A 16,972-nucleotide genomic window follows, 5' to 3' on the forward strand; every position below is an offset into this window, starting at 1 on the left:
CTAACTATTGGAAATATCAAGATTTTCCTTTTTTTGAAATATTCTAGGGGATGCTTCCATTTGGTCTGCCCATGGGTTCTGGAGGAAGAGTGGAAGAGACTATGCATCCATTATCTATTGTTACATAAAAAGCCACCCAAATATTAATGGCTTAAAGTAACAATGTGTTATTATATTTCACAAGCCTATGGGTTGACTGGACTTAGCAGGGAGGTTTATCTGCTCCTTAGAGTGTAGAGTGCAGTGCTCATTCAAGTGCTGCCTTCAGCCATGAGCTCAGTGAGGCAGGAAAGTCTAAGTTGCTTCCCGTCCTTCAGAGTCTCTCCCCTAGCCTCTCATCACTCGGTGTTGTCTGCAGCATGGAACCTGGATTCTAAGAGGAAGTGTTCCTAGAGGACATGCTCCCATATGCAGGCGTTTATCAAGTCTTTCATGCATCACATGATTAATATCCCAATGGCCAAGCCCAGAATCAAGGTAGGGGGTGGGGGGCTACACAAGAGCATGAATACCAGGAGGACTGGCCCATCGTAAGAGCAAGAAGTACAACACAGGGACAGGACTTTGTAGATTAAGATGTTTCTGCAGAGCTGTATCATTTCTCTCAAGGAACCTATTTCTCTGTTCTCCAGATTTCACCAGGCCACTGGAGGTCATTGCTTCCAGCTGGGGCGGATCAACCTCTTGGAATCATTAAGCACGTCCTCCCCAGAAATATACCCGTGACATAAATGACACTGTCAGCCTAATGGGACTTATCTGGTGTTCATCATACATGAAACATTTTGCCACCATTAATCAGATTCCCTGCAATAATCCAGGAAATAATGAGGGAGGCTGTATGGTCTGAAGGGCTAGACAAAGGATGAAAGGAATAGATTTTATTTTTGTCTTTAGCAAGGTACAATAACAAACATTTATTGAGGCCCTTCAGTGTACTCAGACATGTGCTAGGCAACTAGATTGTAGCAATGGAAGAGAAATATAATAAAAACTTCAATACACCAGAATATAACTAGAAGGCATCTTATCTTACTGGCATTTCATACCAACAACAATACTAACAATTATTACAAGGATTACTGCTATTATTGTTACTATTTGTTTTAAATCACTCCATCTTGTATTTTATATGCATTGGTTCATTTAACCCTCACAACAATTCTATAAGAAAGGTGCTAACATCCCCATTTTACAGCTCAGAAAACTGAGGCTTAGAGAAGTTAAGCAGCTTTCCAAGGTCACTCAACAAATTAGAGGCATAGAAAAGGTTCAAATGTGTGTACTGACTTATTCAGCCACCATTTATTGAATGCTTCCTTTACACCAGACTCTGAATTTTTATATTTTCATCCATTACATGTTCAACAGTAGCTCCTCAATCATATGCCCAGAGGAGTTCAAAAGAGAATGAATGAATAGATATTAAAAAAAAAAAAAACTACACTGAAATGAGTTTCTGCCCTTAGTCAAGAGTTGAGTCTCTGGGACCCAACACCACACTGTACCATCTGAACTGTGACGCATAAAATATTGCACATGGCTTACCCTCTTCCTTGGAAGCTCAGTGCATCTACTTCCCTGATCTGGGGCTGCTGCCCTGCTATCCTGCCTGCATGTGAGTAGGTCCTGCATGACTTTTAAGATGCTGTTGCTTCATCGACATCATATTTCATTGACTTGTTGAGTAAATGGAGGTAAAGAGTAAGTGAAATGATGCAAACTTGGATCCTATATTCATGCTTCAACTTGCAAATTTAGGCAATAAGAACCTTTCCAGAATGCTGAAACAGAAAAAACTTCAAAAAATATGAAAAATTTCACAGTATTCTCTAGTCTTTATTATGGAGACATGAAAGAAGAGTCAGTTATCTTGGATACATTCTGGGGGAAATTTTGTCTATTAGTTTTGAGTGTACATTGACTGCAATACACCAGCACGATGGCCTCGAGCATTTGGATTAAGTGAAATTTTCCTGTGTAAAGCCCAGATTTGGCCCTTGGAGTCGTATCTGGATGACAGGCAGGCCTTCTTTATAAAAAACAACTCAAGGGAAATATAAGGCTGGAAAAAGGCAAGTGAAAGAGACAATAAAGTGTAATAGGAATCCAGAGAAGACAGCCTAGCTGGGTGGCCTGTCCCTAAGAGACACCATTGGGAGCTGGCAAACTGCCTCGGACAGGGAAGGGAGGGCTGAGATGAGTGACTGAATAAGCAAATAGGGGAAGAGTGTTAAGCTGCATCGTCTCCACAAGGGATCTTGAAGAGAAGGGATGCATTTCCAAGACAGAGTAAGTGGCTGCCTTACTGGTTTCATTGGAAGAAGGCGAACAGCCCCTGTTTCCCGGCAGCCCCATTACAATGGATGGAATGGCCACCAGTAACAGGAATTTAAAGACCACTATTAATTTGGAATGAAATAGAGTTTCCACAGGGGAAAGAGAGACTAAGGCATTATCGTCCATAAACTCCTTAAGCCAAATGGATTTTTTTTTCTTTTAATAGAGGGAGGGGCCCTTTCTACATGATTGAACAATGAGTGATGTTTTCCTACTTCTTTGCATTTTTCTGAATTTCAGAGATCGTTATAATGATCAAGAGTCTCTGGAGGCAAGGAAATATCCATAATGAGATAGAGATAGATGGGATGAGGAGAGAACTCTTGGGACCGGTAAGCTTTGGTGTAGGTCAGGAGAATGAAGACGAAGTCTGGAAATGAAATCAGTGGCTGTAGTGTGATGTCATTACCTGAGGCCAGAGAAAAGGTAAAAGGAAAAGGGCAATTTTAAAAGAGGGTGTAGCTCAGCGGTAGAGCATATGCTTAGCATGCAGGAGGTCCTGGGTTTAATCCCCAGTGCCACTATTAAAAAAATAAATAAGTAAACCTACCTACCTCTGCCTCTTCAAGCAATTTTTTTAAAAAAGCTTTATCTCTCACATTTTTCCTAAAATTAAACTTCATAGAAAACCAGTGTCAGGACTACTCAAAAGAAAGAAACCACAAACTTAGAAAAGGAGACACAAACTCATTTTTAAGGGGATTGATTCTCCCAGTTGTATGTACAGAACATCCTCTGATCCCTATTTCTATGAGAAAGTCAGGATTCTTAATATGAAGCACTAAATTTTAGAAGAGGAATGTAAGTAAAGTCTTTATATAAATGTATGTTTTTCATTATAAATGTGAACACCACATATTTCAAAATGGAGAAAAGAATTTGCTCATAACATAATTTTGCTTTGTGCTTTTGCCATTCACCATACATCACATAGCAGAATCATTCTTCTATGCTGCTACACAGTCTGCATAACCGCCGTACAAATGGTCACCTACTATTATGTACCATAATTTATAACTTTCAAATATGAGTGTGTGAAGCAGGCAATACATGCGATTGGAAATGCTGTCGAGACAGCTATAGAAAAAATTCAGTTTCTTAGTTGAAGTATTCAACCCTTTGCCTTCTATTTAATGGAAAGGTATCTAGTTTTTCCCATGGGCTTATTAAGTTATCAATGCCTGAAGAAAGGACTCTCTCTAGGGACATTCAGCACATTTGCTTTATGAGGACTTAGCTAGCATAGTTGTCAAATATGTAAGTGGCCTATGAGAGGGGGACATAATCACTATGGTAGATGACAGATTCTGAATCCAAAAAGAATTCGATAGGCTGGAAGGACAATAGGATGCATCAAAGAAGATAACACATTATAGGGTAAGAGTTGTAAGAACTAGGGATTTTTTTTATGGCAGTGTGCATCTGTTAATCCCAAACTCTCAATTTATAGCCCCCGTTTCCCCCACTGGTAACCGTAAGTTTGTTTTCTATGTCTGTGAGTCTGTTTGTGTTCTGTAAATAGGTTCATTTGTACTAATTTTTTTAGGTTCCAGGTATAAGTGGTATCATGTGATATTTGTCTTTCTCTGTCTAACTTACTTCATTTAGTAGGATGATCTCTAGGTCCATCCAATGTTTCTGCTAATGGCATTATTTCATTCTTTTTTATGGCTGAGCAATATTCCATTGTGTATATATAGCACATCTTCTTTATCAGTCATCTGTGGATGAACACTTAGGTTGCTTCCATGTCTTAGTTATTGTCAATAGTGCTGCTGTGAACATCGGGGTGCATGTATCTTTTCCAGTTAGAGCTTTCAGCTTTTCTGGACATATGCCCGGGAGTGGGATTGCTGGATCATATGGTAATTCTAGAACTAGCGGTGTTTTCAAGAGAGAAAAGAAGCCTTGTAACAGATAAGATAATGGTCTTCAAATAGGTGGGTAGGCGCTTCATTATGAAAAAGGAATTCAGAAGAGAACTGTAATAAAAGCTAACCATGAATATAAAGCTTCAATTAAGAAATTACTTCATTTAAAAAAAATTACTTCAGCAAGTGGAACTGTTAAACAAAAAGTAATTCACTATCATTTGTCCATTTATTCCATAAATATTTATTTCACACACACCTACTACATGTTAGCACTGTGCTGTGTACTGAGGATACAGCTGTGAACAAGGTAGTCACGGTCCCCACCCTCAGAGATAGGATGAAACAAAACAGTCAAATAAACTAATAAAAAAAAATCACGAAGTGTATGTTATAAAGTAAACAACAAAAGGACCTGAGATAAAGATTAGTAAGAAGGACCTACTATAAGCAAACAGCCAGGAAAAACCTTCCCATGCAGGTGACACTTGAGTGGAGCCCTAACGAAAGAGGAAGAGCCAGTTTCATAAACAATAATGGAAAAAGAGTTCCAGGCAACAGATCTGGGGCAAAAAAACAAGTCTGGGTGTCTGGAAAAAATGAAAGAAGGCAAATGGGGCTAAAGCACAGTGTGTGAGGGGGAGTATGGTGAGAGAGGAGGTTGGAGAAACAGGTCGAAAGCAGGGCTTTGTGTTTATAGTAAGGAGAGTGGATTTGCAGATACAAACTGCCGTATACAGATAAACAACACGGCCTCACTGTATAGCCCGGGGAGCTATACTCAATAGCATGTAATAGCCTATAATGGAAATATGAAATGTATCTGTATAGCTGAATCACTATGCTGTACACCAGAAACAGCATTGTAAGTCATCTATATTTCAATTTAAAAAAAAAAGCAATGAGAAGCTGTTAAGAGGCTTAAACAGGGACTGACTTGATTGATTTTTTATTTTAAAAGAGCACTGTGGCTGCAGTGTGGAGAAGGATTGAGAGAGAGATGGTAGCAGAAGCAGGGACACCAGAGGAGGCCACTGCGTTGGTCCAGGCAAGAGACGATGGAGGCTTGGGCTGGAGCGGTAGAAATGGAGACAGAGAGGAGTGAGCAAACCAGGGTGGAATCTTAGCAGGGAGTATGTTCACGGCCCCCAGAAGAGCTCAGTCAGAGCTGGGACAACCACTCCTCAAGGGGCTGTGGAAGGAATTCAGAATCTCTGAAAGCCCCTTTAACTCTGTGACTCTACAAAAGGCGGAGAAGAAATTCAAGAAGAGACACCAGCATGTGAATAAAGCCCCTGGTGGGTTCGAGACATGGTTCCCATTGATTTTACATGCACAGGCCCTCTTTTTCTGAAAATTTTAGCAGTGAAAGGCACTAGGTTGGCCCAAATTCCTCCATAGAGTTCATTGCTGGCCTGACCCCAGAGGGGTCAGAATAAAACAGGAGCATGTGGAAGGCATTGGGCTCACAGTGTGGACATGAGCAGCGCTAATGGGAGCACTGCATTGCCAGGCACCACCCCATAACTCTACAAATTAGCCAGAGCCTCTAGAATCCCAGTTTTGCAGCTGCTGCACAGATGTGCACCGAGCACTGGGATGAGAGCAGAGAAAGGAGGCTGGAGCCTAAAGAAGGTTTATCCAAATCAAACCAGGACTCTAGGTATGTAAAGAAATGACCACCATTCCTGTCTTGACTGTGTAACCTGGAAGATCTTTCCAAAATGCAAATGCGATCATGCCTTTATTCTCATCCCCAAACTTAAGCCCTTTAACATTTTTAGCATTGCTTTTACGGTGAAGACCAAAATCCCTAGCATGGTCTTTTAGGAAGAGGAGCGTATGTCCTGGTTTACCCAGAATAGTTGGGATTCATGCCTTTTTGGGTCATTATCAATAGCCCCTTACTTTACTTTCACAAGTGTTTCCATTTGGGCAGTAAATCATGTGATCGCGCTACCTATAAGGTCCCATGTAGTCTTTACACGGCTGGTTTTTCCATCCTCATTTCCGGCCACGCTCTGAGCAGCAGTCACGCTGGACTTCTTTCTGTTCCTCCAACTCTCCGGCATCTCTCCTGCTATAGGGGCCCCACATAAGCTCTCCTCTCTAGCTGGAAAACCCCTGCACTTCCCTCCCCTTCACCAAAACCCTGCTCCTCCTCCTTCAGATCCTCCCCGACCAGGAGAGGTCTCCTTTAGACTGTCCCTTACCTTCAACGTATGTTCCTCTCCTCCACGGCACTTATCACAGTGGGTTTTGTTTGGTTTTGCTTACATTCATCTGGGTGATTCTTTGATTAACATTCAACTGCCTCTCCCTTTGGAATCGGGTCAGTGACCGTGTGGTTTTTGCCATTGAAAGTTGAATGCCAAGCAGATTTTGACTGACTGAATTATAAACGAATAAGTTAATGTACAAATTACTGATTACTTACTGGCTACTCTTGCCCAAACAAAATAAAACAAAACAAATAGACAAAAAGCGTGTACTAATACACTAGGGAAATGGTAAGAGATGATGATTGATTTCTTATTTCTTTATTTTTATTTTTTTAAGTTGAAGTATCGTCGATTTACAATGTCGTGTTAGTTTCTGGTGTACAGCAAAGTGACTCACTTAGGTTGCTTCCACATCTTGGCTGTTGTAAACAGGGATGCTGTGAACATTGGGGTACATGTATCTTTTTGAATAAGCGTTTCCTCCAGATATATGCCCCAGACTGGCATTACTGGATTATATGGTAGCTCTCCCTTTAGTTTTTCAAGGAACCTCCATACTGTTTTCCATGGCTGAACCAATTTACATTCCCAAAAGGTAACATGATTAAGATCCTTGTGATATATTTGTTGGTCTGTGATTGTGTGTGTGTGTGTGTGTGTGTGTGTGTGTGTATTCCAAATAAGTACTGACTTCCATAGTGGTCACCTCTTAAAGGCTAGTTGTCCCAAAGGTATAGCTGATAATTCAATGAATTTCTAAAATTCCTCTTTGGCGCTTGCCTGAAAAGTCTTCATATGTTTTATTAAATCTCCTCAATAATGGCAAAACAACAGCCTGTGGAGGGAGGTTTTGATTTCTGGAAAAGCCAGCTGACTTTTTGTACCAAGTCTGATAAATGAGCCTGGAAACCAAGTCAGACAGGGGTGTTTAGGTCAAAAATGAGGTAAAACTTAACCAGAGCCAAATCTCTCATATGTCTCCAAAACTGACTCTAAATTAGGTAATTCCAAACACTCTCTGAGCCCTGGCAGCAAATGCAGAGGAAGGAAATAAGCCTCCGATGAGCCTGTTTGAAAGAGGAGCGTGGTTTGGTTATTTGAAAACATTGGCGGAAAATCAGCCTTCACAAACAAATTGCTCAGAATAACAATCCCACCTCCCAGCTGGGTGGTGCTTTGGAGCTTGTAAAGTGCTTTCCTCAAACTCATCGAGAAACGTCCTTTTCAACAAGTACACACTCTAAGAGATTTTGCTATTTTCATTTTGAAGAGCAAGGCAAATGGGGCCGAGGAGGTGGGGACGTGGAATCGGAGCTTTCCTAGGGTCATGAGTCATGAAGGCTTTAATGAAATCGAACACCTCCCGGGACTAAGCATGACTGGAAAAATAAATACCAGCTCCCCGAGACAGCATCACAGGGTGTTCCAGCCAAGTGTAGGCACCCCCCGAGCCCACCTGTTGGTGCTTCCTCAGCCCAGATCTGCCGGGGCCTGCCCCACGACTGACAAACATCACTGGGCTCTGAAATTCCATTAGCACCACCAGGAGGTTTGCCCTGTAGCTTCTGAGTGGGACAGAAAGAGAAAAAGTATTTTCTGAGCCCCACCTGAAGTTGACAGGAGCCAAGTGCAAGGAGGAGCTGCAGAGCCTAGAGCACTGGATCATGTGATCAGCTTTAGGGTTTTTCCAACGCATCAGGAGGAATCTAGAACAAATACGCATGTTGAGCCTGTGTCTTGAGGGCCCTCCGTCTTACCACTCTGAACCATCTGGTGTCAAATTGAGTTTCCATTTCAGGATTTCAGTGCCATTTTTTCTGGGAAGTGGGTATTCACCTGGGACTGTCCCAGGAAATCCAGGACTTGCCACCATTCTTGTAACACAGGCACCCTCCATGGATGAGCTCCAAGTCATTCCATGTTTCCCAGAGGAGGAGAACAAGGAGAACGCTGCCCCTTTCTGAGCCAACTGAAACCAACCACCATGCCCTCAGGCCGGTGTCTGACAACATACAGCAGGTCCTGAAACCACAAACCACATCCCCCACCATGCCCTGACAAACAAGAAGGGACCTGATATTTATCAGGACAGCCAGACATTTGCCTCCATGACTAAACATCCTTTGTCCAGAGTCCCAGGGAAAGCCACCACCTCTCCACGTAGGCTTTCAAACCCCCACATCTCCATACCTCCCCCACCCCAAGCCCATCTATTTTCCAAATGAGTGGAGTGCCTTCCGTGACCATGCTGTTGGATGGCATCTGTGGATAACTGGATTTAGGGACTTGGTGACAGATTTTCAAAGGTTTGCTTAGGAAGATGATCAATGATGGAGTAGTGCCTCTCGTACCTGGATGTTCGTAGGACTCACATAGGGTTTTGTTAAAATGCGGATTCTATTTCAGTGAGTCTGGGGCAGGGCCTGAGACACTGCCTTCTAACAGGCTCCCAGGTGATGCCGAGGCGGCCAGCTGATGGGCCACATGGTGCCTGCAGCATCTGTTGTAAAGGCTTGATGATACCTTGGGTGTCTTTAGTGCTGACGTGAGGGAAAGCACGCCAATGAACTCTGTACCCACAAGGCAACACGGTGGAAGGAGAGAGAGGAAGAATAAAGGAGAAATCCAGGGGGATAGACGTGAGACAGAAGGAAGCGGGCAGGGCACGGACATTCAAAGAATGACACGGCCATTAACACCAACATGGAGGAAAATTCCACTCCCAGTAGGCCTTGAGGCCCAAGCTGGTGGGAGATTTGACTCCCAGGAGACCTTGAGCTTCATAAAACCCGCGTTATAACACATTAGCCTAGGAAATGGCACCCCCACAGGCGCCACGAGAGTTCCTAGGCTGCCTATAAAAGGTCGAAGAGTGGGCGGTGGCCCACTTCCTGGGAAATCGCAGCTCCTTCCCCAGAATAGTTGGAATAATCCTCCCACTTGTTAGCACATGACGTTACCGAGCCCATAAACACTAACAGCCTCCCACCTGGAGGCCCCCGTCCCTGCTGAGAGGGAAGGATCGCACTGTGTCTGCGGCGAGTGTAACTCCCTTTACTTTAAACAGAGCGCCCAAACCCCACACCTCATGGCCTTTCTCTCGCCTTCTAAAACAGCCTGCACTGTCTATGGAGGATGTGTCTCTCTGGATAAATCTACATTTACTCAACTGTGGCTCACGCTTGAATTTTTTCCAGTGTGAAGCCAAGGACCCACACTTGGCGGGACTCATCCCAGGGACTAAACCAAGACCTGGGACACGGCCATCCTCTTGCCCCACATTTTTCCCTTATCAAGTTGAGAGGAAAGTGGGAGAGGCGAAAAAGAAGGAAGAAAGAAAAGGGGGAAACATAAGAGAGAGAAAAAAAAACAAGAGAATAAAAATACACAAAATTAAGTTAGCTAGAGAAGAAGAAATAACTGAGAGTTAAGTGGGTTCCTCCAGCATTCGCGGATGCAGCAGCCCCATCCCCACTGCCTGCAGCAGCAGCAGTCCCCTGCGGTAGAAATCTCACACTCCAATGTTCACCGTTGCCCGCCAATGACGCACAGACCTATAGCACAGTGTCCTCTAGTCCAGTGACTTTCAAACTTTCTGATCATCCCTCCCCTGAGAAATACATTTTACACTGTGACCCATCACACACACACACACCCCACACATGCACTCATTCTACAAATGTCTTACAGAATAATACTTAACATATGAGCAAAATGGTATTTCCTATTCAATTCAATGTTCTACTCTAACCTACTCATCTTTCAGTTGATCAAATTGTAGTCTGAAAGGGGGAGACACTAGCCTAAGGTCTTAGGGCTGGGTGTGAGCAAGGGGGATATAGGAACCCAGGGCTCCAGGCTCACTCTCCATCCACTTCACAGCCACTGTGCCTTGACTGGGTGAACTTGACGACGCAAATTCCACAAATGGACTTAAAGGCAAGTCGTCAAGCTGAGATTTGGGCTATGTGTTAGGATAAGATCTTTTTTTTTTTCTGTATTAATAGTTTCTCCTCCTTTATTTTAGGTTTCATTATCCCCAGCCCTCGACACTTAAGTAATAGTAATCTCCATGATCCTTGTCTTTGAGAAGGAATGAGATAGTGCAGAAAAGTAGACATTTTTAAGTCTCTTCTTAGCTTTAGTTTTGAAGTCCTTAAGTCAGTAAGGGAAGATTTAGAGTTTAGCCAGAAAGAATAACTGTATCTGAAGAGAGATCTCCCAACCCCCAGCCACAAGGCATGAGACAGATATCCCCAGGTGAGGGCAAAGTGAAGTGGAGGGATGGGAGACAAGAAAGAGTTACTGATACAGGAAGTGTCTGGTGGAAGGGTCTGCTACCTCCTAATACCACCACACTGAGGGGCAGGGATTAGAACTGCAACATACGGATTTGGGCAGAGGGGACATTCAGCCCACAATACCACTTAACAAATCATTCCAAAACTTAGTGCATCAAAACATTTCTTGTTAACTCTCTTGGTTCTGCGGGTTGCCTCATTTGGGGGTCTCTCATGCAGCTGTGGTTGTGTGTCAGCTGGATGTCCAAGATGGCTGATGGTCACGTGCTGACAGCTCACGACAGCTCTCAGCTGGGAGCTCAGCTGGAGCTGTCAACCAAAGTGCTTACCCGGAGCTTTTCCATGTGACTGGGGCTTCTCGCTGCACGGCAGCTGGATTCCAAGACAGACTGACCCAAGGGCAAGCATTCCGAAAGGCCCAGGTGACAGTGATGTGACCTCTATATTACCCGTACGTTGGTAATTAGATACAGAATCTTGATGAGACTCCGCTCCTTCCTTTTGGCAAGACTATTTCCTGGGCTGTGGTGTGTACTTCCAGCAGAAGGGATGGTTTACCTGGTTGTTTGTCTTTTTATAATAACAGCCCTTGATCATCAAACATCTAGATGAAGTCAATCGTCGGGAGTTCAAATTTGCATATTTCAAAGACCATTCTGGCTATCGTACAAATTATCTTGAAAAAGGAATAAATGCCACAGTTATGTGCAGTGTCATGAGAATGGCAATCAAAATCAAGTCACAATTATATAAAGATTTATTGGGTACTTCATCCTGGTTTGGTCATTTTAATAGTCTAAAAATAAATGAGTTCATAGGAGAGAAAAGGAGTAAATTGTTCTGGCATACTTTTTCACTGATATTGTTCAATTATTTAAAAAAGATCCTCATTAAAAAAATTTTAGGGGGGAGGGTGTAGCTCAGTGGTAGAGTGCATGCTTACCATGCACAAGTTCCTGGGTTCAATGGTTCAATTCCCAGTGTCTCCATTAAAATAAAACCAGTAATAAAATAAACCTAATTACCTACCCTCCCACAAAAAAAACAAAAAATATTTTAATTTTAAATAAAACATCAGCCCTTAAATGTTAACAAAAAATTTATTTACCCCAAAACCAGGATGCATAATTAGTCTTAAATATTGTTTCCTTAAATGATTGCTTTTTCTTCCCTTTCTCCTCTTTTTTCTTTTCTTTCTCCACTTCCTACCTGCCTCATCCCCCATCTTGCTTTCTCATTTTTTCTTTTTCAGGTAAGGAGATATCAAACTTTTTAAAAAGTAAAGGCAGCAGATCACAAATGGAACAAAATTATAAACGTTGTGATGAAAGCTGCTTTTATCCAGAAGTTTCCTGAACTGAGGAGTATGAGCCCTACTCTGGTAGCCATGGGCAGACCTCTTCCCGGAAGGTCAGGTTGCATTTCAGCAATAAATCAAACCCTATCTGCATCACTGAGAGGAGACAGAGCAGCGGCGAGGAGAGAACGCGGGAGCTGAAGCCTGATAAACATGGACCAGATAGATTCCCAGCTCCACCACACACCGTGTCATCCCCATGACAGTTCAAAGAGGAGAGATTCTTCTCCAGCTTTCATGAGCCTCACAACCACCTGTGGGTTTTGTTAGAATGCAGAATCCGATGCCGGGGTCTTGGAGTGGGGTCTGAGATTCTGCGTTCCTGATGAGCTCCTAAGTGGTACCTAAGCTCCTAGACTGTGCGTCCCTTGGACAGGAGAGACTCTAGAATCCACGTAATTCTCTGTTTCTGCCCTGAAAGCATCCCATCCTTTGTAAGTTTTTCCTCTGTGGGACAGGATTCTCACCATTGGATCACAAGCACATCAAATAACATCGTCACTGCCTGAATGATCCCTACTAGTTAAAAACGCTTCCCACATAACTTTGTAATAAATGGTATCACTTACTCCTTGACCACAGGGTATTTACATAACTTACTCCCAGTAATGCTGCATGTGAAAAAAGAGACCCAGCACTGCCCTGTGCAAAGAGAAGACAGCAGGAGGGTTTGGAAGCCCCCCAAGAAACAATACTCTTGTCTCTGCCTAAGAGAAGCCAAGATTTTACCACAGGGCTGAAGTCTGGGTGGCCCTTTGGGTTTCCAGTCTGCATCAGAGGCATACAAAAAATGACTTTATGATAATTAGTCTCCACAACATACTTTCAATGGAGGCATTATTTGATCCATGTTATAGGTGGAGAAACTATAGACGTGGGGAAGTTATTTCTCCCAGCCAAGGCCACCCAAAGTGTCAGGGATGAAAATGAGGTCAAGAATCAAAAACCGTGGGTAATCCATCCTCAGCATAAGCCGTGAGACATTTTCTACGAGGAATTTTCAGGAATTCGTTTAAAAGTCTGTATTAAAAGTGAAGGGCAGAAAAGCACAAAAGAGCTCGAGATAAAATTTTTTGTTATTTGTTATAATGTGTTGTGTTTTGTACATATTCTTCACCACAGAGGTTTTTCACAGTCACCTTTCCTTGAATTATGCCCGTGTGACTCGGACCAGTAATTTAATCTCTCTGTGCCTCTGTCTCCTCACCTGTGAAAAATTGGGGTAGAAATTAGGATAATCACTTCCTCTCCGGTGAAAAACTGGGATCTCACCAAGAATGAAATGAGATCACGCCCGTATGGAATGTTAGCAGAATCTGGCATGTTGATCGGTATATGTAAGTGTTGGGTTATTCCTACGCAGATGGTGTGACACATCTCCTGAGTGATAATGCAAGGTTGTCCTTGGTGGGAGCCACGGGGATCATTGCATCCGTTTTCTATGATGCTGGGGTGGCGCTGAGCTCAGAGTAGGCTTAAAAAAACAATTTCCTGTGTGAATCCCAAGGGAAAAGGGATTCTCTCTGTGAATCGGTTCCCTTCCCGAGTTTCGTACTGTGCAGACATACCGCTCTAACGTTCCCAGAATAAGTGAGATGCCCAGTTTTCAAGAATACTTTTAAGTTATAATTTCCTTATTTTTATCATCTTCCAAGTGAGTTCACATACATCAGCTCATTTAAACCTTACAGCAATTCTAGGAAGCAGGCAAAAATCTTAATGTGTCCATTTTTAGGGATGGGGAAACTGAGACATACTGAAGTAGTTCCCTCCAGGTCATACTGATCAACAGTAATAATAGTTACTACTGCTAACACTTTTAAAGAATCAACATTAGGTTAAACACATGAAAAGGCTGATATTCAACCATTAAAATAGTAAGTTCATATTGTCCAACCAAAATGCTACGTGTATCTGTCATTTAATCCTCATATCAACCCTATAAGGTAAGAATAAATCCCCATTTGATCAAGGGGAATGAATATTTGGAGGTAAAGACATTTGCCTAAGGTCAAACAGTGGCGTCAGAATTCCCACCCAGGCCAAAATGACTCAAAGCCCGAACAATGAACAACTCTCCCAGACAGCCTGGGAAATGACAGGACTTGCACTGCCACCCGGATCTCTGACTATCGATGCAACATTTTTAGTATTAAAAACACTACGTGTTTATGCTCACTCTCTGTAACAAGCACAGAGGGGAGAAAAGATCCTCCCCATATTGAAAACGAGAACACAGAGACTCAGAACATTTTCACTGCTTGGTCAAATTCACCACCTCTTCTATTATATGGCGCCTCCAGGCTGATAAAATCTGGCCCTGAGGTGTCTGCTGTCAGTTTAGCCCCCCTAGTAGTGATCTTAATCATGCCTTATGCAGAGCCAGTGCCGACTTCCCAGACACACACTCTGCAAAGGGATCCAAGCAGCAACCAAAGCAAGTCACAGCAATGGGCCCATCTCCGTCTCGTCCCATTAACAACGATCAGTGGTCACTGAGGCTAACATGGAAAAGGGTTCATCAGAGGAGGTCCTCCACTCTCCCGAGTGTTTAGCTTTCGTCTCAATGGGTAACTCTAAATGGAGACAGCTGAGCATCACTGCAGTCCGGCTGGGGAACAAGTATGAGGCTCTGGACAGCCTTGCGGAGCGGGACGGTCCGCCACCTCCGCCATCACTCACATTCGCCATCTGCAGGGTCAGAGCCCTGATGCTGGGCGTCAACGAGGAGGGATGCACTGCCTCCCACTGGGTCCAGTCACCGCCAGTTCAGAAGACTTCATCTTGACGAACTTCGCTTACTTTCAAAAATATGCTTTTTTGATTCCTGCAAGCCAAACCCATGGAAAAATAACGGAAACCAAATGCCAGGGAAATGGCGCCAAGGCAAACACATATGAGCCCTGAAATAACAGGAGATACTGTGGTCACGTCTGACCTTCTGAACTGTGCTATGGGTTGAAGCAAAAACAGCCCTTGCTGCTGCTTCAGGGGTGCGGGCTAATACTAGTTTATTTGTAATGCGGAAGAGCTTGGATTTAGGGAGATCGCCTTTTGAAACTCGGCCTCCACCGTGGGGACAGAAATAATATCATTTTGAGGAATTAATTTTTTTTAAAGACCACCCTTCACCTCCGTAATCAACATAAGCCCAGAATCTCCTGATTTTTATCTGTCAAATGATGACTATCTAAGACTCCCAGAGCTTCTTTTACAAATGTTTTTCTTCTGATTATACCAATATTTCGGTGCAGTCTAGCTTAGAAGCAATAAAGCAAGTTCACTTGTTTATTTCAGCAACCTGCAAGAGATAAACACGGAAGGGCCCAGGTGGGAAGGTACAGTGATCACTCAAGGTCAAAAATGAACACAGAGGACATTCCTGGTTTCCACCCTGACCAGTCCAGGCCCCCAGGAGTAAGGCAGTCTCAGACCTGCTGGGGGGCTGCCAACAGTCACAGTCCTAGCCGTGTTCCGGGCGCACAAAACAAGTCACCGGGAGGAATTTGCTCCATGTTAACATTACCAAGAAAAGACCACAAGCTACAGAGCTCATGCAAATGGAGCCTGGTTCCCATGGAAGAGATTAAAACAACTGCCAAGTTTGCCCCAGAATGAAATAGTCATTTTCATATTGTTTTTCAGATCGTATTTTCTTCCTTGAGTTACAGTATTTGCATATGTAGAAGATTTGTGTCTCAAAGAGAAAAAAATGCATGGTAAAGTTATCCTTCTCGTAATTATGGTAGGAAAATACCCTGGAAAAGAAATAATAATACAAATACCTTGTAGGGCTTACCATGTGTTAGGTTCACAGGGAAGCTTAACTATTTTTTAGGTATTAATACATTTAATCCTCACAACAAGTGATTGCTATTAGTGTCCAGAAAGTTTATTTTTATTTTCATGGAGTCAGATTTATCAATGTTTTCATCTGTTCTTTCTCTTGTTTGGGAATTTTTGAAAAATCAAAACATCATTTAAGAAGGAAAAAAAATCCCCAAAATCATAAAAATATTTCTCCTCGATTTTCTTCTACAATGTTCCAGTGTTCATATTTAGGTTTATAACTTATCAGGAATTTATTCTGAATGAAGAGGTGAGGTAGGAATCAAATATATATATATTTTTTTCCAAATGGAGAAACAGTTTTCCCAGTATCACTGATTCCCGGTACCACCATCCTATCCACACCAGTAACGTCTCATTCCTCATATGTCAAGTTTACATCTCTGTGTGGGTGGGCTTCTGGGCTCTGTTCTGTCTGTTCCCATCGTGACCCCACACAATCTTAAATGACTACAGCTTTACTGTAAGTGTCTATCTCGTAGAACAATTCCAACAAGCCTCCCCACCCATCTTGTCTATTCTTTTTGATACTGAACTCTGCCCTTTTATATCAATTTTAGCATCACTTGATTAAATTCCAGGAAAAACTCTATTGAGGATTTTGCTGTAATTTGCAAGTTAACTTGAGGGAAATGATATCTTCTCAATACTGAGGCATTACATCAATGAACATGATCTCTTTCTCCATTCCTGTAGCCTTTTTTCCCCCATTGGCAGAAAGAGTCTTTTTGTCTTGTTCCTGATTTTAAAGAAAAAGGTTTTAAAATTTCATCCTTAAAAATGTTTGCTATAGGTTTTTAGTAGACACCCTTATTAAGTGAGCAAAATTCCTTCTATTCCTATTTTCCTGAGTTGGAAAAAGAGTTTTTAATCATGAATAGGTATTAAATTTTATCAAGCACTATTGAGAAAGTCACATGGTTTTTCTCCTTTCATCTTTTTAATGTCAACCTATCTTTGCATTCCTATGATAAATCCAACTTTATTTTAATACATTGATTAATTTTTTAGTATTTTGCTTATTTAGGCACA

At 42.5% G+C, this 16,972-nt stretch overlaps 1 long non-coding RNA gene across 1 annotated transcript; it reads left to right on the top strand.

Annotated features, from left to right (window-relative positions):
- Nucleotides 1–5,788: 5,788 nt before the first annotated feature.
- On the top strand, nt 5,789–12,700 carry LOC116282041 (uncharacterized). Its single transcript, XR_012077007.1, has 2 exons — nt 5,789–5,874; nt 11,987–12,700. It is a non-coding gene; the product is annotated as an uncharacterized lncRNA (long non-coding RNA).
- Nucleotides 12,701–16,972: the final 4,272 nt, after the last annotated feature.

This window comes from Vicugna pacos, chromosome 10, assembly GCF_048564905.1.
Source record: "Vicugna pacos chromosome 10, VicPac4, whole genome shotgun sequence".
Lineage (NCBI taxonomy): Eukaryota > Metazoa > Chordata > Mammalia > Artiodactyla > Camelidae > Vicugna > Vicugna pacos.